Genomic DNA, 25,166 nt, shown 5'->3' with positions numbered 1-25,166 from the left:
AGGAGCTGGTGAGGTGTAGGGCTCTCTTCCTGGTGGGATACCTGGGAACATTGAAAACCTGACCACCTTCATCAGCCTAGTCACAGTGCTGGCATCTGAGTCAGGTGCTGGGGGTGGTTTGTTCACACAGGGTAATGCTGGAAAGCATATTACCATTCAGATTTTCAGCCCCTTGGCCTGCAAAGTAGGGTGTAGGATGCTTGTCTCTGTGCTCATGGATGGCAGGCATTTGCAGGGAGAGCTCTGCAAGTTTCCGAGAGGAGTCTGTGTTCTCTTGGCAGGCTTTAATTCCTCACACACTCATTTAATTCATTCAGCACCCAATATTTATTCGAATGTTGTATTAGTGAAGACTCATGGTTTCAAGTGGCAGCACTAGAACTTTGGCTTAAGCTTAAAAGAGAATTTATTGCCTTTGTAATGGCAAGTATAGACGCCAGGCATGGCTGCATCCATGAAATCTGTCTCTTTCTGTCTGTCTGCTGTGTTGGTTTCATTCTTTGTTAAGCTCCATCTCTGGTGAAAGGATGGTGACAGGATGGTGACAGCTGTTCCTACTCGCTAAGTAACTCCAGTGGAAAGAAGAGTCTCTTTTCCCTAGTAGTTCTAACGACAGTCCCAAGGAGGAAGCTCACTGGCCTGGCTTAGGTCACGTGTCTATCTCTGAACCATCATTGCATCCAGAGAGATGGAAGGCTCCATTGGCCAGAGTTGGGTCTCATGACCATCTCCTAAACCCTAAAAACCAAGAATGGAGGAGGGGTGGCTCCTCAAAGGAAAACTGAGGTGTTATTATAAGAAGAAGAGGAAATAGATGCAGGGCAGTCAAGGCCAACAGCTTTTACTACGAGCGCTGACCACATGCCAGGCCCAGTGCTGGACGCTGGGGACCTAGTAGTAAACAAGACATCGTGGCCCCTGTGGAGCTTGTAGTCTAGCTGGGGAGATGAAAGTTGAAAACGTAATTTCAAGAATGAGGGATGGACAGTTAAGTGTGATGAATGTTCCAAAGAAGAAGCACAATGTAGTTGGGGGACAATATGAGGTCCGTTACCTAATCCTGGAGTGGGTCAGGTAGGGCTTCTTTGAGGAAATGATGTTTAAGTGGAACCCTGACAGTTGAGTAGGAATTAGTTAGGCAGAGGTACAGGCAGGGTGGAGGAGAGTGTTCTAGATGCTTACAACTCAGAGTGAGGCCAAGAGACTAGTAGCACCTTCATCACTTGAGAGATCCTTAGAAATGCAGAATCTCAGGCTTCACTCCAGACAACTGAATCAGAATCTGCATGTTACTCATATTCCCATTCATATGTGCTTTACAGCTCTGAGCAGCGCTGCTGTAGGCTCTGAGATGCGCTGAGGAAGGAGAGAGACCCGAAGACCAGACCGGCCAGAGCATCCACAGTTAGGGACGAAGAGTCAGACCCTTGGAAGTTTTGCTGAAGATTTTGGGCTTTATCCTAACTAAGGTCATTGAAATCATTGAAGAGTTTAGTCAGAGCAGTAAGATGGTGGGATTTGTGAAAAATCGCCTTGGCTGTTGTGTGAAGAGTGTGTAGGAAGGAGCAGAGTAAAAAGTGGGAGATGACTTGGGAGGCCTTCAGAGGAGTCTGGTGAGAGAATGGTGGCCTGACTCTGAGGGTCCCGTGAGGTTATTTGGAAGTGGTCAGATTTCAGGTTTCCTAGGAGTTATATTGGAGATAGGAGGATTTGGGGGGAGGTTGGAAGTAAGAGTGGCCCCAGGTTTGGAGCAATTGGATAAATGTTAGTCATTCTCTGAGGTGAAGTGACCTGGGAGGGAGGACGAGAGCTTAAGTTCTAAGCGCCAAGTTGGACATGCTTGAGACACCAATGGCGATGTCAGTGAACAGCTGGGTATGTGGGGCCAGGCTTAGAAGGAAGGTCTGGGCTGGAGGTAAAAATCTGGAGTCATTTTCATAAAGATGGGAGTTGATGCTTGGGGTGGAGGGGTGGGTAGGGGCAGTGAACTCTCCAAGGAGAGGGTGGGGTAAGAAGAGGATTCCTAGGGTAGCACCTTGAGGGCCTCTCTTTTGTAAAGGTTGGTGTGGAGGAGGCTAGGGACATGGTGAGAGGGATGTTTCACAAAGGAGGGTTGGGCAGCTGTGTTAGCTGTTGCAGAGAGGCCTCTGGGTGGCCTCTGGGCTTAGTGGCCTGGTTGCTGCTGCTGTTCTAACCTAGAACAGTTATGGGGAGGGATGGAGGTGCACAGTGAATTGGGCATGTGAGGAGTGAGTAGAGACAGTGTGAGAGTCAGAGGATGTAGACAATGCTTGTGAGACGATGGAAGACCTGAGTATGTGGAAAAGCTGAAAGGAGGAAGCTGGGAGAGTATTTGGAGATAGAGAGAAGGGGGGTTGATCAGGAATATGGAGCATAGGTAAGGAATTATTAGTTAACATATTGATTCATTCAGAAATTATTTATGAACATCTGCCTGGCCCCATTCTGCTCTGGCCAGCACAAGGCCCAGCCAGCTGTCAGGGGGTAAGGCTGGCCTGCGTGAGACCCCAGGCAGTCTCAGAGCAGAGCAGAGCAGCAACCTGCAGAGAAATCTTAGTGACCTATAGTCAGAAGGCAGCCCCATCTCCAAATGCTTTGTCCCTCTCCTCTTTGAACTCAGGAATTTCCCAGCCTGTGACTTTACTGTCCAAAGTCCCAAGGCCAAGGTCAATACTGGGAACTCAGAGGAAGATGCAAAGTCACCCTGGGGACTCACATTGGGGTTGGGACCCTCCTGTGGTTGGCATTCAAGATCAGTGTGTGGTGTGCTCGGACTTAGGGGTCTCTTTGTGGCTGTCATTTGGGCTTCTTCTATACCTTAAGACAGCCTGTGGCTATAGTTAGACATCTTTCTGTGGCTAGGGCATTTTTTTTTTCCTTTGTGCAAAGTTAACTGAGCCATAAGGGACTTAAGACCATGATCCTCATTTACGTCACGCAGCCCACTCACCACAGAGGGAGCATCCCTTTTGTGACTACACTTATCAAGTCATATTGCTGGTCTCAGAAGCTTCCCTGCATTGAGTTCCCTGGGGGCAGCAACTGTCCTGCTCTGTGAGTCCCCAGTTCTGGGTGCGGTGGGTACCTGTCTGGTTTTGCCGAATCTTATATCCTGGCTGAGGCTCTATCTCCAGGTAACACTTTTCCAAATTAAGTACATAGACATGTGTTCTTCAGGATGTGGACTGAAGCCCCATCTTTCTCCGTCAGTTCATATGGGGTCACCTGTGCTGACCTGGGCTCCCACCTGCTATGAGGGCAGGATCAGGCCTCCCAACCTCCTGGGTTGTTACTGTACACTAAGGTCTGTGACACCTGGGGAGAAGGCTGGACTCTCTCCAGGGTCTCTGGCCCTGGGGGTTCTGTAGCGCCCCCATCTGGGCAGTGGGGGAGGGTTTCACTTGGTTCCCATGGCAGTGCAGGTTGGGGCAGGGGTGGCAGGCATACCACTTTGCTACTGATTAGCTTGGGAGTCAAAGATAGTAGGTTTGGATGATCCATTTTCTTCATGGGCACATTGGACAAGAAATGACTTGCCCAAGGTCCACTGAAGATATTCCTGATTATTGTATTCCTCCTATAAACAGCAGATTAAGTTAAATAAATTCTAAGACCCAAACTATTTTTGGCAAAGTACTCTTCTCATCCCCCTCCTGCTGCCCCTCACAGGGACAGCCCTTCCTCTAGTTGCTTCTCCCAACGAGAAGGGACTGCTGGAGGAGTAGCTGGACTCCAGCCCCGAGAATCTCTCCCCACCAGTCCCCTGCCCCCCACTGCTGTGCCTGTTGCAACTGGTCTCTTACTCACCCTCCCCCACCTCTTTGCTGTTGGTGTTTTTCAAGGGGATTTTTTTTCTGCTATGAAACCGAGAAAAAACAACCAAAGAGATGCTGAGCAGATGGGCTGAATGAGAGCCCAGTTCCCAGCCAGAACTCAAACTGTGGATGGCACAGGGTGGGCTGGGAGAGGGGTTTGGGGCTGTCTCCCTAGGAATGCTGTGGATTGTTTCCAGACCCCCATTTTTTTATGATCTGGTTTCCGTGCCTAAATGGATCAACGGATATTTAGGGAGGGCTGGCTTTGTGTGCCCATCATTGCTCTGGGCCCCATGGGGTCAAACCGAGGCTGCAATCCTCACCCCTCAAAGAACCTGCTGTCTACAGGGGGCCGTGGGCTTTATCCTAACTAAGGTCATTGAAATCATTGAAGAGTTTAGTCAGAGCAGTAAGATGGTGGGATTTGTGAAAAATCGCCTTGGCTGTTGTGTGAAGAGTGTGTAGGAAGGAGCAGAGTAAAAAGTGGGAGATGACTTGGGAGGCCTTCAGAGGAGTCTGGTGAGAGAATGGTGGCCTGACTCTGAGGGTCCCATGAGGTTATTTGGAAGGGGTCAGATTTCAGGTTTCCTAGGAGTTATATTGGAGATAGGAGGATTTGGGGGGAGGTTGGAGGTAAGAGTGGCCCCAGGTTTGGAGCAATTGGATAAATGTTAGTCATTCTCTGAGGTGAAGTGACCCGGGAGGGAGGACGAGAGCTTAAGTTCTAAGTGCCGAGTTGGACATGCTTGAGACACCAATGGCGATGTCAGTGAACAGCTGGGTATTTGGGGCCAGGCTTAGAGGGAAGGTCTGGGCTGGAGGTAAAAATCTGGAGTCATTTTCATAAAGATGGGAGTTGAAGCTTGGGGTGGAGGGGTGGGTAGGGGCAGTGAACTCTCCAAGGAGAGGGTGGGGTAAGGAGAGGATTCCTAGGGTAGCACCTTGAGGGCCTCCCTTTTGTAAAGATTGGTGTGGAGGAGGCTAGGGACATGGTGGGAGGGATGTTTCACAAAGGAGGGTTGGGCAGCTGTGTAGAGAGGCCTCTGGGTGGCCTCTGGGCTTAGTGGCCTGGTTGCTGCTGCTGTTATAACCTAGAACAGTTATGGGGAGGGATGGAGGTGCACAGTGGATTGGGCATGTGAGGAGTGAGTAGAGACAGTGTGAGAGTCAGAGGATGTAGACAATGCTTGTGAGACGATGGAAGACCTGAGTATGTGGAAAAGCTGAAAGGAGGAAGCTGGGAGAGTATTTGGAGATAGAGAGAAGAGGGGCTGATCAGGAATTTGGAGCATAGGTAAGGAATTATTAGTTAACATATTGATTCATTCAGAAATTATTTATGAACATCTGCCTGGCCCCATTCTGCTCTGGCCAGCACCAGGCCCAGCCAGCTGTCAGGGGGTAAGGCTGGCCTGCGTGAGACCCCAGGCAGTCTCAGAGCAGAGCAGAGCAGCAACCTGCAGAGAAATCTTAGTGACCTATAGTCAGAAGGCAGCCCCATCTCCAAATGCTTTGTCCCTCTCCTCTTTGAACTCAGGAATTTCCCAGCCTGTGACTTTACTGTCCAAAGTCCCAAGGCCAAGGTCAATACTGGGAACTCAGAGGAAGATGCAAAGTCACCCTGGGGACTCACATTGGGGTTGGGACCCTCCTGTGGTTGGCATTCAAGATCAGTGTGTGGTGTGCTCGGACTTAGGGGTCTCTTTGTGGCTGTCATTTGGGCTTCTTCTATACCTTAAGACAGCCTGTGGCTATAGTTAGACATCTTTCTGTGGCTAGGGCATTTTTTTTTTCCTTTGTGCAAAGTTAACTGAGCCATAAGGGACTTAAGACCATGATCCTCATTTACGTCACGCAGCCCACTCACCACAGAGGGAGCATCCCTTTTGTGACTACACTTATCAAGTCATATTGCTGGTCTCAGAAGCTTCCCTGCATTGAGTTCCCTGGGGGCAGCAACTGTCCTGCTCTGTGAGTCCCCAGTTCTGGGTGCGGTGGGTACCTGTCTGGTTTTGCCGAATCTTATATCCTGGCTGAGGCTCTATCTCCAGGTAACACTTTTCCAAATTAAGTACATAGACATGTGTTCTTCAGGATGTGGACTGAAGCCCCATCTTTCTCCGTCAGTTCATATGGGGTCACCTGTGCTGACCTGGGCTCCCACCTGCTATGAGGGCAGGATCAGGCCTCCCAACCTCCTGGGTTGTTACTGTACACTAAGGTCTGTGACACCTGGGGAGAAGGCTGGACTCTCTCCAGGGTCTCTGGCCCTGGGGGTTCTGTAGCGCCCCCATCTGGGCAGTGGGGGAGGGTTTCACTTGGTTCCCATGGCAGTGCAGGTTGGGGCAGGGGTGGCAGGCATACCACTTTGCTACTGATTAGCTTGGGAGTCAAAGATAGTAGGTTTGGATGATCCATTTTCTTCATGGGCACATTGGACAAGAAATGACTTGCCCAAGGTCCACTGAAGATATTCCTGATTATTGTATTCCTCCTATAAACAGCAGATTAAGTTAAATAAATTCTAAGACCCAAACTATTTTTGGCAAAGTACTCTTCTCATCCCCCTCCTGCTGCCCCTCACAGGGACAGCCCTTCCTCTAGTTGCTTCTCCCAACGAGAAGGGACTGCTGGAGGAGTAGCTGGACTCCAGCCCCGAGAATCTCTCCCCACCAGTCCCCTGCCCCCCACTGCTGTGCCTGTTGCAACTGGTCTCTTACTCACCCTCCCCCACCTCTTTGCTGTTGGTGTTTTTCAAGGGGATTTTTTTTCTGCTATGAAACCGAGAAAAAACAACCAAAGAGATGCTGAGCAGATGGGCTGAATGAGAGCCCAGTTCCCAGCCAGAACTCAAACTGTGGATGGCACAGGGTGGGCTGGGAGAGGGGTTTGGGGCTGTCTCCCTAGGAATGCTGTGGATTGTTTCCAGACCCCCATTTTTTTATGATCTGGTTTCCGTGCCTAAATGGATCAACGGATATTTAGGGAGGGCTGGCTTTGTGTGCCCAGCATTGCTCTGGGCCCCATGGGGTCAAACCGAGGCTGCAATCCTCACCCCTCAAAGAACCTGCTGTCTACAGGGGGCCGTAACTGAGCAGAAGAAACCATATGGCTCAGCACGTGACAACCTCAAGTGCGTCATGTGGCTTCTCAGTGGGGCGGAGAGGAGCGAGGACAGCTTCATGGGGAGGTGGTGTGGGGGAGTAGGAAGGGGCCCTAATGGCAACATGGGGGTTGGGCTAACCCCCGCCCTCCCCCAGGGACTGGCCGTACACAACAACCTTCCTGGGCTTTGTGATGTGAAGGAGTTGGGTTGACCCTCCTGAATCTCCTACAGCTCACAGTAAGTGTGCAGTGCATTTCTTTGAAGGTGACAGTGATGGGACTTGATGTGACCTTGATCCGAATCAGCACACTGGCCTCGAGCTTCATGAGGCCTGGCTGGCCTGGTCAGCTGGGAGGTGACCATTGCTCAGGCTTCTCCAACCCCTTTCGTGCAAGTCTCAGGGCAGCCTCTGCTCAGACCTTTTCCAGAAGAGGGTAAGGACGCCTGGGGTTCCTTCTGTGGGGATGAGCAAAATCTTGTTCCTACTTTGCCTTGATACTTTGCTCTCCATGACTCACGAACGCCCCCAACACCCTGAGAGGAAGGTCAGGCAGGTGTGTAAGTCTCCAGATGCTAGAGAAGAAAATGGAGGTGAGAGGAAAGTTGTCTTTTGTAGTCTCTTCATTCCCTCTGGGCAGAGCCGTGCTGGTCTCCTCCTCCCACGCTATGAGGCTTACCAGTTGCCCGTCAGCAAGTCTCTTTCCCTGGGGGTGGGCTGGGGTTTCCGTTCCAGCTTGTAGCATAGCCCCAGACCCGATGCCATCTCTTCACTTTGCCCTAGTTCTGACCCCTCTCTCCTGTCCACCCTGGGAAGGATTGTCAGCTCCTTTTGGATATACCCATTTTTATGAACGAGGTGAGAAGTCATCTGTGGGAAGGACTTTGGGAGCCTTTCTGGGCCGGGGCAGGAAGGGCTGGAGGATATCAGCAAGGTTTGATTTTTTTTCTTTCTTCAAGAAAGCCTTGGAGGGGAACATGAGGGGACAAATATTTGTTCCCCCCTTTACCACTGCTGCAGGAAATTTAGCTCTTGTCAATGCTCGGTGGGCCCTGGGAGAGCCATCTCTGGTCTCTACACGGACCCCATTTAGGTCGCCTATCCAGATGTCATCTCCTCAGGAGCCCTTTGATTTCATACAGGCCACTGGGCTGGGGAGCCCAAGGGCAGTGCAGATGTGAGGAAGGGCTTACCCCGATCTGCCTTTGTGGGGATGCAGCTTGAAGGCTTTGAGGTCATGGAGATGTCTGTGTGTGCACCACCTGCATGGATCCTCCACCCCTCATGTGTGCACGTCTGTGTGTGTGTGTTGTGTGTGCGTGCTTGTGTGTAGTTTTTGTTCACGTTTTTTTGTTCATGTTTTAAGGCCAACTAGCTTAAACTTCTTGCAATTTAGGTGCAACTGTATTTAAAAAACTTGACATATTGAAATGCATAAATGTTAACTGTATGCTTTTATAAATGGATATACCGATGCAACCTATACTCTGATTCAGATACAGGACATTTCTGCCACCCCCATAAAGTTCCCCATGTCCCCTTATAGTCAATCCTCCCCCTCCCCCAAGCAACCAGTGTTCTGATTTTTTTTTTTTTTTGCTGTAAATTAGTTTTACCTGTTCTAGAACTTAATATAAAAGGAGTTATGTAGTACGTACTCCTTTGTGTCCAGCTTGGCATAGTATCTGTGAGATTTGCCCATGCTACTGAGGGTACCAGGCATTTGCTCCTTTGTGTGAAGACACAATTTTTTAATTCTCCCGTTGAGGGACATTTGGGTTGTTTCCAGTTTTTGGCTATAATGAATAAATTTTGTTTTGTTTTGTTTTGTTTTGGACATGCATTTTCATTTCCCATAGGTAAATATCTAGAGTGAAATGGCTGGGTCAAGGGATAGGTAAATGTTTAACTTTATGTGAAACTGCCAACCTTTTTGCCAAATAGTTGTACTATTTTACATCCCTACTGGGCATTGTGATAAGAATTTCAACTGCTCCACATCCATCGTCAGTCTATTTAGTTTTAGCCACTTGAGTGCATACGTAGGGGTATTTCATTGTGTTTTTAATTTGCATTTTCTGATGACCGATAATGTTGAACACTTTTTCACATGCTGTTGACCATTCTTATAGTTTCTTTTGCCCCTCCTCCCCCTTTAAAATTAGGTCATTTGTCTTCTTGTAGTTCTTCTTTACATACTCTGGACACAAGTTCATTCTTTTTCTTAATGGTGTCTTTGATGAGCACAAGTTTTAATTTCGTTGATGCCTAATTTATGGATATTTTTCATTTTATGTCTATAGCTTTTTGTGTCCTAAGAAATCTTTGCTTATTTTATATCACAGAGATTTTCTTCCATGTTTTCTTCTAGAAGCTTTATAGTTTTGGCGATAGGTCTAAGATCTATCTCGATTTAATTGTGTATAGCATGATATAGGAGTCTAGGTCCATTTACTCCCATATAGATATCCAGTTGCTGAAAAGACGAGTTGCTTTGGCACTTTAGTCAAAAATCCATCGACCGTGGAAGTGCACTCATATATGTGTATAGCCGTCTCTAGAAGCCAGGGTGTTTCTCTAGAACAGAGAAGGGAAATAGGTGACACTTGTGATTTCACTCTGTGCTCTGCCCCTATGGTAGTTATTAGTAATTGATCATGGCACTCTTTCCCATGAATTTAGACATGGTTTCAGGATCCTCTCCAATAAAGCACTGCAGGCAGCCACTGCCAGTCATCTGGAGTTGACATTTGAGATGAATTACTTCTGGCATCTCTGATTGAAATTGTCAGAGTAGGTTAAGTTATTAGCTCAAGATTCCACAGCGGGTGAGTGCAGAGCCAGGATTTGGAGTCAGGTCTGCCTGTGTGACTCTGAAGCCTGTGCTGTCTTATCCACTGCTCCAGACCGCTTTGCATGAATCATTTCAGCACGTTACTTAATCTCCCTGACCTTCAACTTCTTCACCTGTGGAATAGGGGCAGTGGCCACCTAGAGGAGTAGAAGTGAGGAGTAATGAGGTAATCCATGAAGTAGCTAGTGGAGTGCCTACACATAATAGGTATTCAGTAAGTGGTTATGATGATGAGGATGATGATGAGGATGATGATATGATGATGAGGAGGATGATGATGAGGATGATGATGAGGAGGATGATGATGATTTGGTTCCCTTGAGAAACAGCTTTTCCCTAGGGAACTGGAAGCCACCAGCACATGAGAGTCCCTTGCCTGCTCCCATGTAACTTTGGGCTCCTAGCTTTTCAAGCTGGAGGCCTCAAAGGGGAGTCCTGCTTCCTAGAAATTGCTAATGGAGCCCAAGCCACAGGCCTAGGTATCCAGGCTACCTGGGCCTTATTCCTTCTCTCCTTTGTGTTAGGGAACAGGCCAGATGGGCTTCCAGAATGTTCTCTCTGGGGACCCTCTTCTCCTCTCCTTTGATTCTTCGGCTTATCTACTTTTCCTTTTGACAGGCCACATGGTCTCCCCCACCACAGAGGCTAATCCAGTTTCTTTAACCTGGACCCAGATCCTTTTCATGTTTTTTCTCAAAAAATGTGAAGCAATGTCAAGTTGTAGTGAAGAACATAGTTTCTGCCTGGGCTTAAGGCTTTACCATTTTCTAGCTGTGTAACTTCTCTGTGCCTCAGTTTCCTCTGTGCCTCCACAGTTTATAGAATAGGGATAGAAGAGAACCTGCCTAATGCGATGCAGACTAATCGAGATGATGTATGTTTATCACTTAGAACAGAGGCACGGAGCATGTGTAGCAGAAATGTTAGCTGTTACTCTGGCAGAGAACAACAATGCATAGAGGGAAAGTCTGGAAGGAAATACACCGATTTTTCTGTCGTTTTCCTCAGGACTGCCCGATTTCTTGCCCTGCTTGGTCCCCACAGCTGAGGTTCCTCTCCATGTCCAATGAACAAAAACAGAAATTGCATTTTGTGAGATTGGCCCCTCCTGAGTCCTGTGTATTAGACCTGAAACCCTGCCTGGAAAATGTGGATGACAGTGAGGGTATTGGAAAAAGGCTGAAAACAAAAATCCTGCCCAGCAAACTTACACAGACCCAGTAGGGGTCTTCAGAGAGCGAGCGTCCCCCCTGATCATGCTCCCAACTCCTGTAGTCAGGCTGCCCTGAACGATTCAGGGCTCACAGGCCAGGCAGTCCCCATGGGGACAGGAAGACCCTGCAAAGCTGGTGTTCTCATAAAGGATTTGGGGATTGGACTTAGTGGACATCTGGATAATTCAAGGCTATGGGGAGTTCTGAGGTTGGCTTTAGAATGCATTTTATGATCTGTTTGTCTCCATCAGAAGTTTCCTTCCTTATTCTTTTTGCCTGTGGCTAATATTAATATGAGTCTATATTTCTAGACAGACACTGACTGACCTTGTACCCCTATAGAGCACTTGGTGTTCAGGGTGTCTCTGTGGAGCTGCTTTCCGTGCTGCTCTAGCCCTAGTTGAGCCACTTACTTGCCCTTGAAGGCCTGACTAGCCATCCCTCCCTAACTTAGCCCCTGGCTCTATGACATCCTGCTTGTTTTGGGTCCTGCTTTTCCTAATGGATTGTTCCAGGTCTGGAGCACAGAGACTGGGGCTTGGGATTTAGTAACCTACTGTGTGATATTGTACAGTTCAGTCCTCTTCCATGAACCTCAGTTCCTTCATTTGTAGAACTGAGCCCACTCCACAGGGTTGCTGTGAAGATTACAGGAGGAAGCAGGTGGAGTGGATATTATCATGGGCAATGAGCTAAATGCTTGTGGGGTGGTTTCATTTTTTATCCCACTCTTCTCTCCAGCTGCTATAGACATGTCTTCACTGAGACCGGATTGGGGTTGGGGGGTCCTGCTGCACTCCACCGCCACCCCATGTGTTCTTGTTATTTACCTGACACTCAAGCCCAGTGTGCCTGCTACTTTGAGAGGGCCTTGGATGAGGGATTCTGTGTTTGCTTCTGAAGGGACATCACCCCTGCAGTTCTGAGCCCCAGCAGGTAGCTCCTGTATGTCACTCTCTGGTTGGCTTTTTCCTCCTTAACCCCTGGCAGATTCCCTGCTGAGGGGAGGTGGAGTTTCAGGCCTTGGGGTGTGTATTCATTTCCTGGGGCTACTATAACAAGTTACCAAAAATTCGATGGCTTAACAACAGAAATTTATTCTCTCACAGTTCTGGAGGCTAAAAGTCAAAAATCAGGGTGTCAGCAGGGCTGTGTTCCCTCCAAAGGCTCTAGAACAGGAGGATCCTTGCTTGCTTCTTCTGGCTTCTGGTGGCATCAGGTGTTCCTTTGGCTTGGGAACTCAACTCTCTGCCTCTGTCTTCATACAGCCTTCTCTTCTCTCCGGCTGTCTCTGCTCTGTGGGTCTCTTATAAGGATTTAGGGCCTGTCTGATTCCACTTGGATCTCATCTCAAGATTCTTAACTTAATTATATTTCAAAGACCCTGTTTCCAAATTAGGTCACATTTGAAAATTCCTGGACATGGACACTCTTTAACCCACTGTAGGTATAGGCTGCCGTCTCTTAGGAGCTCCTGATGGGAGATCCAGAGGCTCCAGGTGTGCTAGCACCTGCTCACCCTTGTATAGTTGGATGCCATTCAAGTGTGACAGCAGGGGTGTATGTGAGAAAGGGCTGGCCCAGTGCAACCCCAGCTCTGTGTCCTGAGGGGCAGGGAGTATTCTTTCCATCCTTGCTGCCACAGGGCTTGGTACATAAGGGGCCCATAGTAGGTGCTTAGTAAATACTTAGTGGTTGGTGCTTAATAAATACTCATAATATGTGACTCATTAATCTTTATTGATAGATGCAGCCTTGAGAATGTTGCATTGAACAAAAAAGCCCAGTACTTTCTTGGAGAATTTTCATAGGACTTTTTTTTTTTTTTTGCAAATAAACAGCACCCCCCTCGATTTTTAAATGAAATGATATATGCTTATAAAAAAATTTAAGCAATTATAAAGTATAAAGTAAAAAAAAAAAACCCTAATAATCATTCTACCATCCAGACATATTCATCCTTACCAGACATCTTGGCATCATACACAGAGATAGAGGCATAAATAAATGGGATTGCATTGTTTGTGTTCTTTTGTAATAAAAAGAGTTAAATTCAATTTTACTTGCATTTAACCAGTGAAGAAAAAACCAGGTGGCTCAGAAGGAATTGCTGAAGTTTAGATAAATGTTTCCTCTCTGTAAGAGATATTAATTCCTATAAGAGTCCTCTAAAGATGAGGTAAAAGGTTAAAAAAACCTTTGAGGGTAGAGACCTTAATTTTTTAAAATTAAATTATTTCAGCTTTATACATAGCGATTGGCTCCCTGATTTGAAGTAGAAGAACCAAGTGATTTTGGGAGGGAGGTAGTGCAGTCTGTGAACTTGGCTTCTCAGAGGGCATGACGTATTGCTTTTGAGGGGAACGGCTATGCCCTTACCAGGAGGCTGGGCTGACGGGCTCTGCATTTCCAGCTGTGTGAAGGGAACATTCCAGAGCCTGAGCTCAGTTACACGTGGAAGTGAAGCTGAGCCATGTTGCAGGAATGAGTTGGGTTTGTTAGGAAGTGACCTAGGTCAAGCTGCTTTGATTTGGCAGCAGGACCAAGAAGTTTTTGAGATGTTAGATGTGAATATGATGGCTGATTGGCTCCAAATGGGAGGCCAGAAGTGAGGGGTAAATGGCCAGATGGCTTCATTTGCTGTAGAGGAGAGAAAGAGGAGAAAGTGGGGGTGAGGTGGGGAAGGAAAGTGGGAATAAAGGTAGAAGAAGGGAGTGGAGAGGCCAGTGGCGGTGGAAGAAGGAAGGAAAAAGATTGAGAGAGGTGAGGTGGAGGAGTTGGGTTTGCCTCATTGAGAATCATTAACTGGTAGGCCTGGGCCCAATTTGTCCCCAGATATGCTTTGTTTGACCAACATGATATTAAAACATTCATTTCAGTACTATGGAGAGGGGTGTGTTTTCTCCAACTCCTGTTTTGCCTTGTGTTCTTCCTGACTCCTAAAGGTGTCTGGGATTAAGACCTTTACCACAGATGCCCTGCTGCTGTTTCTAGAGCTCTCCCTCCCTGGGGGCAGGTTGCCTATACTCCGAGGAGGCCAGAATTGCATCTCACCTCAGAGACATGGTAGGGATCAGGATGATTTTGAGAATACTACTAGATTCTCTCATGGCTCCTCAGCCTCACCTGTGGATGTCCAGATGGGGTTTAGGACAGCATTTGAGTGTTCCTTTGGGTAGGTTATTCCATGGTTGGGAGATCTGGGCTGAGGGAGACAGGAAGCAAGAGCTGTGGCTTATTTATCTCTATCTCATGCTTGGTGACCTTTTATTGAACTGAGAAGGTATGATCTCTATTCTTGGAGGGTGTGATGGCTGTGAGGAGCCAGAGCCCCAGAAACCGCCCTCTGAGAGTGACTGAATGTGTGACATGACCTCCACTGAGTGCTCTAGTGGTTCCTTTTTGGGTGTGGAGGCACCAGTGGCCTGGGTAAGTGCAAACAGGCGGGAAACCCTTGCATGATCACTTTCCCATGAGGGAATCGATCCTGGAGCGTTAGGCCCCAGAGTGAGCCCCTTAAACACCAGAATAGTGAAGCAGAAAGCAGGTCAGGAAACATGGTCAGATCTGAGGAGCAGGAAGGTGGGTCTTCAGAGCTGGGAGGGTCCAGTAAGTGTCAGGGTTCGGCCTTGTCACCTGAAGAGCAGGCCTGAGTTGGAGATCCAGAGCCTGGAGGTACCCGAGGGGAGTGCTGGCAACAGAGGTGGGAACTGGGAAGCTAGGCCTCCCAGGTCATCAGTCCAGCCTGAGTGGTCATGGATATGCAGTGCCCTGAGCCCTGTTTGCATGGCATGGTCCTCTGCCAGCTGGGTGGGCACCCCTTCTCCTTGCTGCATGAGTCCCAGGTCCCATGGAGGCCAGTAGTCCACACCTGGTTTCTTGAAGATCAGCAAAGAGCTTCATTGCAGTTATCAAAATATCAAAATAAAGTTCACCTCAGACTGTGAATGTGTGCCATTTCAGTTTTGAGGCATGGAGAATGGTTACCCAGTCAGAGGTACAGAGCTAGAGTGTAAGATTTCCTTTCTACTCAAAGTCTTCTTGGACTTGCACCTGTCAAGAGGTCTGTCCTGAACCCTATCTGGTTAGTTTCTTATAGCTGCTGAAACAAATGACCACAAACTTAGTGGCTTAAGATAACAGACTTATCATCTTCTAGTTTTGGAAGTCAAAAGTCTGAAATGGGTCCTTACATGGGTCAATATCTAAACTCAAGATATTAACAGGGCTGCTTTCCATCTGGATGCTCAAAGAGAGAACCCATTTCCTGGCCTTTTCCATCTTCTAGAGGCTGCCTACATTCCTTGCTCTTGGCCCCATTCCTCTGTCTTCAAAGGCAGCAACCACTGAGCTAGGTTCTCACACTGTCATCTCTCTGGTTCTCTTCTTCTGCCTCCTATTATAAGGACTCTTGTGATTACACTGGGCTCACTGGATAATCCAAGCTCCTCTTCTCATTTCAGGGTCAGCTGATTAGCAATCTTAATTCTATCCGCAACCTTAATTACCCATTCCCGCCATGTAACCTCACATAGTCACAGGTTCTGAGGATTAGGACAAGAGCATTTGTAGGGGGCATTATTCAGCCTATGGCAAGGTTAGGCCACCTTCATGGTTCAGTGGGAGAGACTAGGCTTTGTTAGATCTGGGTCCCTTATCTGTAAAATGGGGGATTTTTTTTTACCTGCTTTCTAGTGGAAACCCTAGAGGCCCAGCACACAGTAGGTCTTCCTTCTATGGGATTCTATGGTTATGTGACTGATTCTTTGCCTGATTTCATTGCTTTTTGAGCCCATGACTGATTATATGATTTCAGATGTTCTCCCTCTGACCATGGGATTTGATGGATATGTTGTATATTCATAAGCTTTCCACAGAGAAAAGAAGGCCGCATAACACCACACTGTCTAGAGCTGAAATCATCTTGATTTTGTTATCTTCAGGCAGATACTTGCTGGTCGCCCATCCAGGTGAAAAGATAACCCCTCACTGAGGAAAGAAATGTCATATGTGAGCTTCGCCCAACCCTGATCTGCAGTTGTCCAATCTTTCCTTGAAAGAAGCTGCCATCGCCTACCTCCAATCACACATTGTCGTCTTCTTCCCATCTAACCTGGATCTTGCTGCAGTTTCAGCCTGCTGGCTCTCAGTTTGGCTAGCAGTGAAACGGCAAAGCTGCCCACCTGACTGATCACACCTAGTCCTGGTGATCTGCTTCTGTCTCATCGTAACGGTGCCACTGCTTCTGTCCTCAGGGCCACCCTCTGCCTCTTCCCATCAGAGTGCACCGTCTGTCATGTGGGTCCAGGGTCATCTGGGGGTGAGGGTGGGAACGCCTGTGGGAGGAGAGGGAGGCACTTCATGCTGAGACTGGCCATGCTTAGATAACGCTCCCCAGGTGACCTGCCTGGCACAGAAAGTACCCCTCCTGGTCCCCCAGGTCAGATAGTGTTGCCCGGCTACGGGGCAGCCAGCGAGGTCTGACAGGGAAAGTAAACAGGCACACATGTTTACAATTCAATATCACTGAGCAGGCAAACACCCACAGGGCCTTCCAGCCCACCAATAATTCTTCTCACTCCATGAGTGTGGGGTGGGAGGCTCTGCACCAGGACTCAGATGGTCTCTTCTGGGAATTGGCCATCAGTTGTTATGAGGGACGGGGAGGGGGTGGGCAAGTTACAGCCTTGACCCCATGGGGACTGTCATCCTGGTCACCTGGGCAAGACTCTTGAGATACCCTGGGGCTGGCCTGGACTCCTCAGCTGGATGAAGCTTTGAGGACATGGGGCTCTGGGGCAGCTAATCCAGATTTTGCTATGGACTGTGAAGAGATCGCTGTAGAATGTGTGCACCGCATGGGGCACCCGGAAGCCAGCACAGGGGATGATTAGGGGCTGAAATCTGCTGGCCAACAGGGTGTCCTGTGAGAGACTGCATCTGACCAGAGGAAAGGGTGCCTTTTTCCAGTTGTTCCACTGAAGGGGTACGCTTTTCGAATTCACACAGAGGCACTTTATAGGCTAGCCTTGGTCCTGCTAAAGGTGACTCACTGAGTTGGTTGAGTCCCAAAAACCACATGTGTGATGCTGAGCATCACGTGGCTTGTCCCCAGGCAGGCTCATTGCCTCCTGGGGGATCAGTAAGTTGCTAAAGTATAGTGAATGAGGGGAGGTTACAGAGGGAGTCGTAGCAGCTGTGGGGAAACAGTAGAGGTGAGCAAATCTACTTCCTCTGTATAGGATGGGAAAGCAGGCTGGCTTCCTCTTAGCTAGAGGTACACAAATAGCTGCCTGGGGGCATCCCTGAGCTCTTGGTAGGGGAGACCATAGGATGGCATCCTGGCAGGGTCACTCCTTGCAGGGATCGTTTGGCAGCAGTGGGTGGTCTGCAGCTAGTGAGGTTGACATTTTCCCTGCATATGCTTCGTGTTTGCTACTCTTGTTGCTCAGGCTTCTTCTTCTCCCCACCACCGTACAACCTCCCTCCTTTCTAAATCTCCTAACTCAGAAGCACACTAGGATTCCACCACCTCCGTGGAGCCTTCTTTGAACCCCTCTAGCAAGAGTTCGTATTGCTTCTTCTCTTGCACTAAGAACACCTTACACACAGAAGTGCCAGTGAAATCCCTTCATTCACTTTGTGAATATTTATCAAATGCTTGCCATGGGTTAGGGACTGCTTTAGGGCCTGGGGATGCAGCAGTGAACATGATTCCTGCCCTCATGGAGCTTACCTGCCAGTGAGGGAGGTAGACTGTAGATAAGAAAGTCATCAAAAACTACAGCCTCTGATTGGTGCTCTGAAAGAAAGACACAAACATGGTGTTTGGGTGTTCACTGTTTCAAGGGTGCTATTTGAGAATATCGGTGTCTGTGGGAGGGAGAAATGGCTTTCCCTGGGGGCTCAAAGAAGGCCTCTGGGGGAGGTAATGTTTAAGCTGGGCCCAAAAGGATACGAAGGAATGGCTGTGTGAAGAGCTAGGGTGTGCCTGGATGCCAGAAATAAAAGTGCAAAGGCACCAAGGCCAGAAAGAATCTGTACTTTTGAGGAACAGAAAGAAGGCCTGTGTAGCTAGAGTATAGTGAATGAGAGGAGGTTACAGAGAGGCAGAGCATGCCAGGCCTTTGGGCCTTGAAAGGGGTTTAGATCTTCATCAGCAAAGTGATATGATTTTTATCTGGCATCAGCAAAAATAGATGGAGGGAGACCAGATTGGAGGTTGTTGCTCTAGTCTGGACAAAAACTTGAGGGGGCTTGGACCTGGGAGGTTGGCAGTGGTGATGGACAGAAATGGATGGATTCAAGTTATGTTAAAGAGGTCAGGACAACAGGGTATACTGATGGATTCGACACGGGAGGTGAAGGAAAGGGAGGAATCTAGATGCCTAGTCATCCTAGATGGGATTTGAGCAATAAATAGTGTTTGGTCTTATTTTTCTAGATAGAGAAGCCTGGAAAGGTTTGAGAAGGAAGATTAGGGGCTCTATTTTGGACACACCAATTTTGAGATACTTATGAGATTGTAAATTGGATGCGGAGGTTCAAGGAGAGGTCAAAGTTGGAGATATTCATGTAGGGGAATCAGCACAGAGATGGTATTAAATCTGGGGGATGGTTGGGTAGCATGGGAGGACAGCGGAGACGGATGAGAGCAGGGCCTCCATCGGAGGAGGAGCCTATGAGGAGGCTGAAGGAAAACTAGGAGAGCAGGGCTGTTGTGGAAGCCCAGAGGAAGGGACGCGGCAAGAAGGAGGGCGGTGCTGAGAAATGAAGACCAGAGTTCTTGGATTTGGCAACGTGGAGGCCACTGGTGACCTTGACAAGAGCATTTCAGGGGAGCTGTGGGGCCAGGTTGATTGGCTTCTCTGAACCCCAGGAAGACTGTCACTCAAAGTGTGCAAAATTCCATAGAGCTGACCAGAGTAGCCAAGCATAGAAACACTCTGACTCCATCTGCTCCAGCTGAAGTTGGGGTCTCCTATGTGTAAGATGAGGCTAGGACCTGGGCACACTGTTTCCCGGGGTAGAACAGATCCAGGTCGCCTGATGGTTCTAGGAGAGGATGGTTACGAGGGTGAGTGCGCAGTCCAAGCCTCATAGGTTCAGCCAAAATCAGTATGCACCTTCCTTATGCCTGGGAGAGCAAGGTTATGATTTCACCTCCTGGTGGCCTTTCAGACTGGTTACTCCCAGGGCTCCAGTTCAGTCTTCCCTCTGGATAACCACGTGGCCAAAGGAACTCCCAATTTAATGAAAATGAGGCTGTGCTTTGGGGCCAGGACATGCCACCTGCTCTTTGGGGAGCCGAAGGGGTCCTGGAAGTGTGTCTGGTACTGTAAGAATCCAGGGATCTCTTTAGCAAGATCTGCTTTGCAATCGCCTGTGTTGACTGCATCCATCCGCATCACAGGGAAATGGCTTGGAGCCCCAGCTGTGGGTCTACATCTTCTGTATGGCTCACCGGGCCCTCTTGTGGCCGATACCATCAATACCAGATAGTTGGCTGGCAGGAAACTGGGGATGACAAGTCCACCAGCTACCTGCTAAGTCAGCTGGGATGACAGACCCAGGGGGTCAGGTTGCCAGGAGCTGGGTGCTACCACTGTGTCCACTGCTAATTACCTCACCGCTCAGGTGCCCCTGAATACCTCCTTAGGGGAGACCAGGCCTATGTAGGGGCTCTGGCAGCCTCCTCAGTCAGAATGAGCACTTCTGCTACTGGGTCCTGCGTTCCCAGCATGGCAGGCTCATCTGCTGTTCTAGTCCCACCCAGCCTACGGCTTCATGCAAGGTCTGGAAGGTGGCACCAGTCCTCTGAGCCAGATGCCAGCACCACTTCAAACACATTCACTGGATGCATGGATCTCTTTTGGTAGAGAAGGAAGCGGATCATGAAAAAGAGGCTGAGGTCTCTAACTTCATCCTCTTTCACTTTATGTGCCTCCTTTGTTCTCTGTCTGCTTTTGAAGAGGGGACCACTGGGCAGGTAGATTGCAAGCAGCAACAGATAATAATGGTTCTTACCTTGGGGGACCATAAACCTCCCCAAAGCCTCATGTGTTTGCATGAGTGAGTGCTTATTGTGTGTGTGGGGTGAACGTGGATGTTTGTGGAGCTCTCTGTTGTACCATCCTTGTGTTTTGGGTGTCTGTTTGAGAATGGATGCTGCAGGACCCTGTATTGGTGTGAATGTATTTTTAGCCAAATGCTTCCCTCAGCTGGAGCAGCTGGGCCCGGGATGGGCAGCCCAGGGGCACTACCCCAAACTTTGTCAGGGCCTGCATTTGCCCCAGTAGCCCATTCATCAGCCCCAGCTGGCAAAAGGGGGTGGGGGCAATTGTGCTATTTGACATGGTTTATGGAGAAGAGAGCTGTTCAGCATTGCAGCCCTTACATGGTTGTTTATATAATTAGGCTATTGGAGCTCCGGGATTGACTGTTAGAGTCACTGGGGACAGAAAGCATTTATTTAGGTAATCATTAACTAGAAGAGGGAGGAGGAAAAGAACGTGCAATTTGTGCAATTTACCAGTGTTCCTTTTCTGCAGGTTAGCCTGAAAGGAAATGCCCAACAACCTTTCTCCTACCATCTCCCTCTGGGGAGGGGAAGGTTGGGGTCTTTTAGAGGTGGAATGAATTGGATAGCATCTCTCAGGCCCATGGGAGCATGAGTCCCCAAAATGACTAGTTTTTCAGTTTCCGATATCGCCCTCTGTTCAGCCAGGCACACGAAAAAAAAAAAAAAAAAAAAAAAGCACATGTATTGACTGATTCAGTTCTCAGTCCAGTACATCTGATGAGAACCTGCTGTGTGGTAGGCAAGGGGCCTGGCTCCAGCAAAATCCCAGCAATCTATTGTCCTGGGTGGAGGGGGTCATTAACAGGAAGAGTTCTGATAATTGAAATTCTGGCTTAGATAATCTCTAGTCTACGGCCATGCTAGCCTGAATAAGCCTGATCTTGGAAGCTAAGCAGGGTTGGGCCTGGTTAGTACTTAGATGGGAGACCACCTAGGAAGACCAGGTGCTGTAGGCGTAAAAAATAAAAAATAAAAAAATATAAGGGATTGTAAGCTGACAAGGTCCTTGAAATCTCTGAGGTCAACCAAGAGTTGCCTAACCTAAAAAAAACTTAAAAAAAAAAAAAAGATAATCTCTAAACCTTGCTTTTGCCACTTACTAACAGTGCTAATATAGGCATGGGGGTGGGTGGGGGGCTTTATTTTTCTTCTTCGTCTTAGAGCAGAGGTTGTGCAGCTAGGAACATCTCCTGGGCAAGAGGGTGCCGAGAGCAGCCAAGCCCTGGGCAGTCAATAGCCTACGGCTGGTGATAGGGCACCCAGTGGTCTCTCTGGGGTGACAGCTCATCCCCAATGGAGGGGAAGGGAGAGCAGCCACCTGCATACCCTGTAATGAGTGTGGAAACCGAAGCACAGAAGTAGGAGAGGGCCATTGAGAAGGTTCGTTAGCATATAATATATGCCTTAGTATATGGTGCCTCCTCCTTTAGAAATGGAATGAGGTTGTATCCTTCCACTCACTCAGTTTTCCCCAAACAGGCCTGAGGGGGAGTTGAGTAGTGAGAATGGGATGAATCCTTATTTTGGAGATGAGTGAACTGAGCTTTGGTCACAGCTAAGTGAATGGCAGGATGAGGACACCTTCCCTGGTGGTAGCTGGGTATGTTCCACTTCCGCAAGATGATGCTAGGCTCTGCTGGGAGGGCAGCGATACTCCCATGGGTCGGGGGAGGTAGAGGGAGAGCTTCGGGCCAGGGGCAGCTTCTGAGATAAGGGAAGGGGAGCAGGGTCTGCTGGGGAGGGCGTAGGTTCCACGTCTGCTCTGTGGTGGCTTCTCTCTGAAGTTGCTTCTTCAGTCTCTCCTCTCTCCAAGGTACAATTCAAGGCCAGGACTGGGGGAGGAGGCTAATTGGTACCATGGTCTACAGTGCCTGGTTCCCAAAACTGACTTGGTGGAGAGAGAGGTGGAGAGCTGGTGGCAGGGCCCAGAAGTCTTCTGCTGCCCCAGCTGCAGACCCAGAGTCCAGGTGTGCTGGGCATGGCTGCAGTTTCCACTCTCAAGGAGCCAACAGGAAAGAGAGCAGGAGGGAGGGGAAGAGAGAAGAGGAGAAGGATGTGTAGTGTGGAAGAGTGATTTGGACAGCATTCTGGTTTGTGCAGGAAACTTGAGTGGGAAACAGAGACCACTGGAGTGATGGAGGGAGGGAGCCTTACCTCTGACTCTCAGCCAGACACCCGACTGCCAGTGCCAGTTAGGAGAGAGGACAGCTATGCAGCACATGACACTTTGCATTTCAGGGATAAGAAGACTTGGGGGAGAAGCAGAGATTTTTTTTGGGAGGGCAACACTGCCTTTTGCTCCCGCCCTCTCAGCCTAGGAGTCACTTTGTTTCCTTTTCCTCGGGATAAACACCAGCAGGGCCCCTGGGCTTCTTGCCTGGGCCATAAGTATGGCCACTGGTGAGCCAAACTGACCCCTTCCTCACTCTTCTGCCTCCAAGCCTTCGTTTAGGCCGTTGCCTCTCTTGAGTGCCTAACCTTCCAGTTCACCCTGTTGCAGGCCTAAAGGTTTGTTTCCAGTAATCTGATGAGATTTACAGAGCTCTTTTTACAATCTCCCCACTGTGAGTTTCAGACCTAACACCAAGCCCAACTTTGTGGGGAAGACCAGAAGTTTCAGGCCACAGAGGGGATCAAAACCAGAAACTGTGCCAACTGGCACCCCAAAGCCTGGCTTGGAGAGCCATGATATAGACACCAGTGTTGGGCTGGGAACAAGTGTCACACCCTTGTTCCAAGGGACAACTTGGAAGCAGGAACCCCAGTTGTTTCCTAGAAAATGGGGCTGGATTGCCCAAAGACAGAGTCCCTTGCAAACACCCACGGGGTCTTATGGCCTCGCTCATAACCACTGGTGGTGATGTCCATCATCCACTCTTTGTCCTGTGTATACTTTAGATTGGTACAGTGCTTTACAGTTTATAAAGCATTTTATAGTTTATAAGCCAGAATTCTTCTGGTTCTCACAGCCACCTTGAAAGAGAAGAATTGTTTTGCCCATTTTATAGATGAGAAAATTGAGTCCCAGATAAATATAGCACGCCCCTTAGCCAGCTGGTAAGACACAAAACTTGAGGCTTATGATTTCAACTATCCCAAGAAATAATTACTGAGTATGAGTAATTACTGAGTGTCTACTACTGTATTTCATGTTTTCTAAAACATAGCCCTCCACACATTCAACATGTCTCAAATCAGGCTGTATCTCACAGCAATAGCGTGCCACAGTTTGTAATTGGCAGTGCTTTTGCTTAGTGGTACCTAAGGTAATGTGTATCTTACAATGGATGTCATTTTAGGTTTTATGAAATCTGGTATGTGTACAACCCTGCTGTGTGTAGACAGAGCTTCTGCCCGCCAGTTTTTGGTCTAGAGGAAAGAGTAGGCAGTTCTAGCCATTTATATAAAACAGAATATGCTATGTACCCAAACGAAGTTAAGTGCTATTCTGGCTGAGGGGGTTTCAGAAAGACGTTAGGAAGGAGGGGTGGATTTGAGCCCTGAACATCCTGCTTCTTGTGTGTCGACCAGTTGATCAAAATGACACACCCTGTTCCCACTTGTGTGGTGCCTTCAAACTTGGACTCTGGAGGCTGACTGTGCTTGCATCGCTGATGCCATCTATTGACCTAGTCACCTCTCAGCCTTGGTTTCCACAGCTGTAGAGAGGGGATGATAATAGAGATTGCTTCATAGGTGGTCATGAGGAATAGATGAGAGAACACATGTAAAGTACTTAGTCAAGGGCCTGGCACATGTAGTGAGAGCTCAATAAATATCAACTGTTCCCATCGCAACGTTAATTCTATAAATTCAACAGAGTCGGCAGACGTTTGTTGATCAGTTGTCCTTATGTTAGGTGCATTCATGTTTGTCATTTCATTTCATTTCATTTTCAGAGCACCTCGGAAGGTGGGGATCACTATTCATTTCATTTTCAGAGCACCTTGGAAGGTGGGGATCACTATTCCAACTTTACAAATGAAGAGAATGGGGCTCAGGTCACACAGTGGGCTGGCGGCTGGGCTGAGATTTGGATGCTGGTCTGTCTGACTCCCCATCTGGTGCTCTAAAAAGAGCACAGCTGCTGCTGAAAAATTATAGGCGAGGAAGGGAACCCTGTTGATCCCGGGGACTTGCTCCAGGCTGGGGGTTTTTATAATCAAATTATTACCATTAAGTGTTCTTAATAGTGGGTTTTCTGGTGAAAAAGTAAGGAGAGGTCTCATTCAGAGGCAGAGGAGGCTAATTTGACAGAGGGGACCTTAATTTCTCCTCCCCCCATCTCCACTGCCAGCGGAAAGAGGGCAGTTTTACTCTACCAGAATGGCTGTCTTCCTGCTCCTCGTTTGCCCTTTCGTGCTTCGCCTTCCTTGGGGCTTACTCTAAGTGGCCTGTGTGCTCTCACTGCCCACCCTGGAGAGGCTGCCAGTGTGTGGTCACCACTGCTGCTCATGGCCCTGCCAGGGGCTGTGGATCTTTTTGCCTGGAGTGTCTTTCTTGGCATCTGAGTTTAGCACAGGCAAAACACTTACTGTCTCTCCCTACCCTCTTTCTCTCCATTCTCTTCACCTCATCCTCTTTTTCTAGAACCCTTGGCTGTGCTACTAACAGGCTGTGTGACCTTAAGCAGGTCAGTTAACCTCTTTGAGCTTCATTTCCCACTTCCTCCCCAACAGGATTATCATCAGAGACCAATGGGAGGTAGTGGGAATGAATTCCGGGCCTGGATATTGACTCCTGCTCTACCACTGTGTATCCTTAGATGCAGGACTTGATTTTCTTGCAAAATGGGGAGAGTAACCCTTTTCTGGAAAGTCCTTCCTTTGCAGCATAGCCATTGCACTCCTCTGTGTGTCCCTGCAGGCATTGGCTTACCCCAGGTACTGTTCTTCTTTAATTGGGTTGTAATTATTTACTTCTGATTGTCTCAGTCACTAGACGGAAGTCAGTTCCTCTGTTCAGTTATTCACTCAGTAAGTATTTATCGAGCACCTAGGTGTCATGTGCTGAGGTTACAGATGTAGTGGGGGAAACAGATAAACAAGAAATTACGATACAGAGAGATAAGTGGTT

General features: G+C 48.4%; 1 protein-coding gene and 1 pseudogene across 8 annotated transcripts in view; both read left to right on the top strand.

Moving 5' to 3' along the window:
- The window catches only part of RAP1GAP2 (RAP1 GTPase activating protein 2), a 196,730-nt gene that overhangs the window by 86,203 nt on the left and 85,361 nt on the right, over positions 1–25,166 (top strand). The gene's annotated exons all lie outside the window — the stretch shown is intronic.
- On the top strand, positions 20,938–21,046 carry LOC111739504 (annotated as a pseudogene).

This window comes from Pteropus vampyrus, unplaced genomic scaffold, assembly GCF_000151845.1.
Source record: "Pteropus vampyrus isolate Shadow unplaced genomic scaffold, Pvam_2.0 Scaffold50, whole genome shotgun sequence".
Taxonomy (NCBI): Eukaryota; Metazoa; Chordata; class Mammalia; order Chiroptera; family Pteropodidae; genus Pteropus; species Pteropus vampyrus.
Note: the sequence above shows the minus strand (reverse complement) of the source record. Positions and strands in the feature narration are given on the sequence as shown.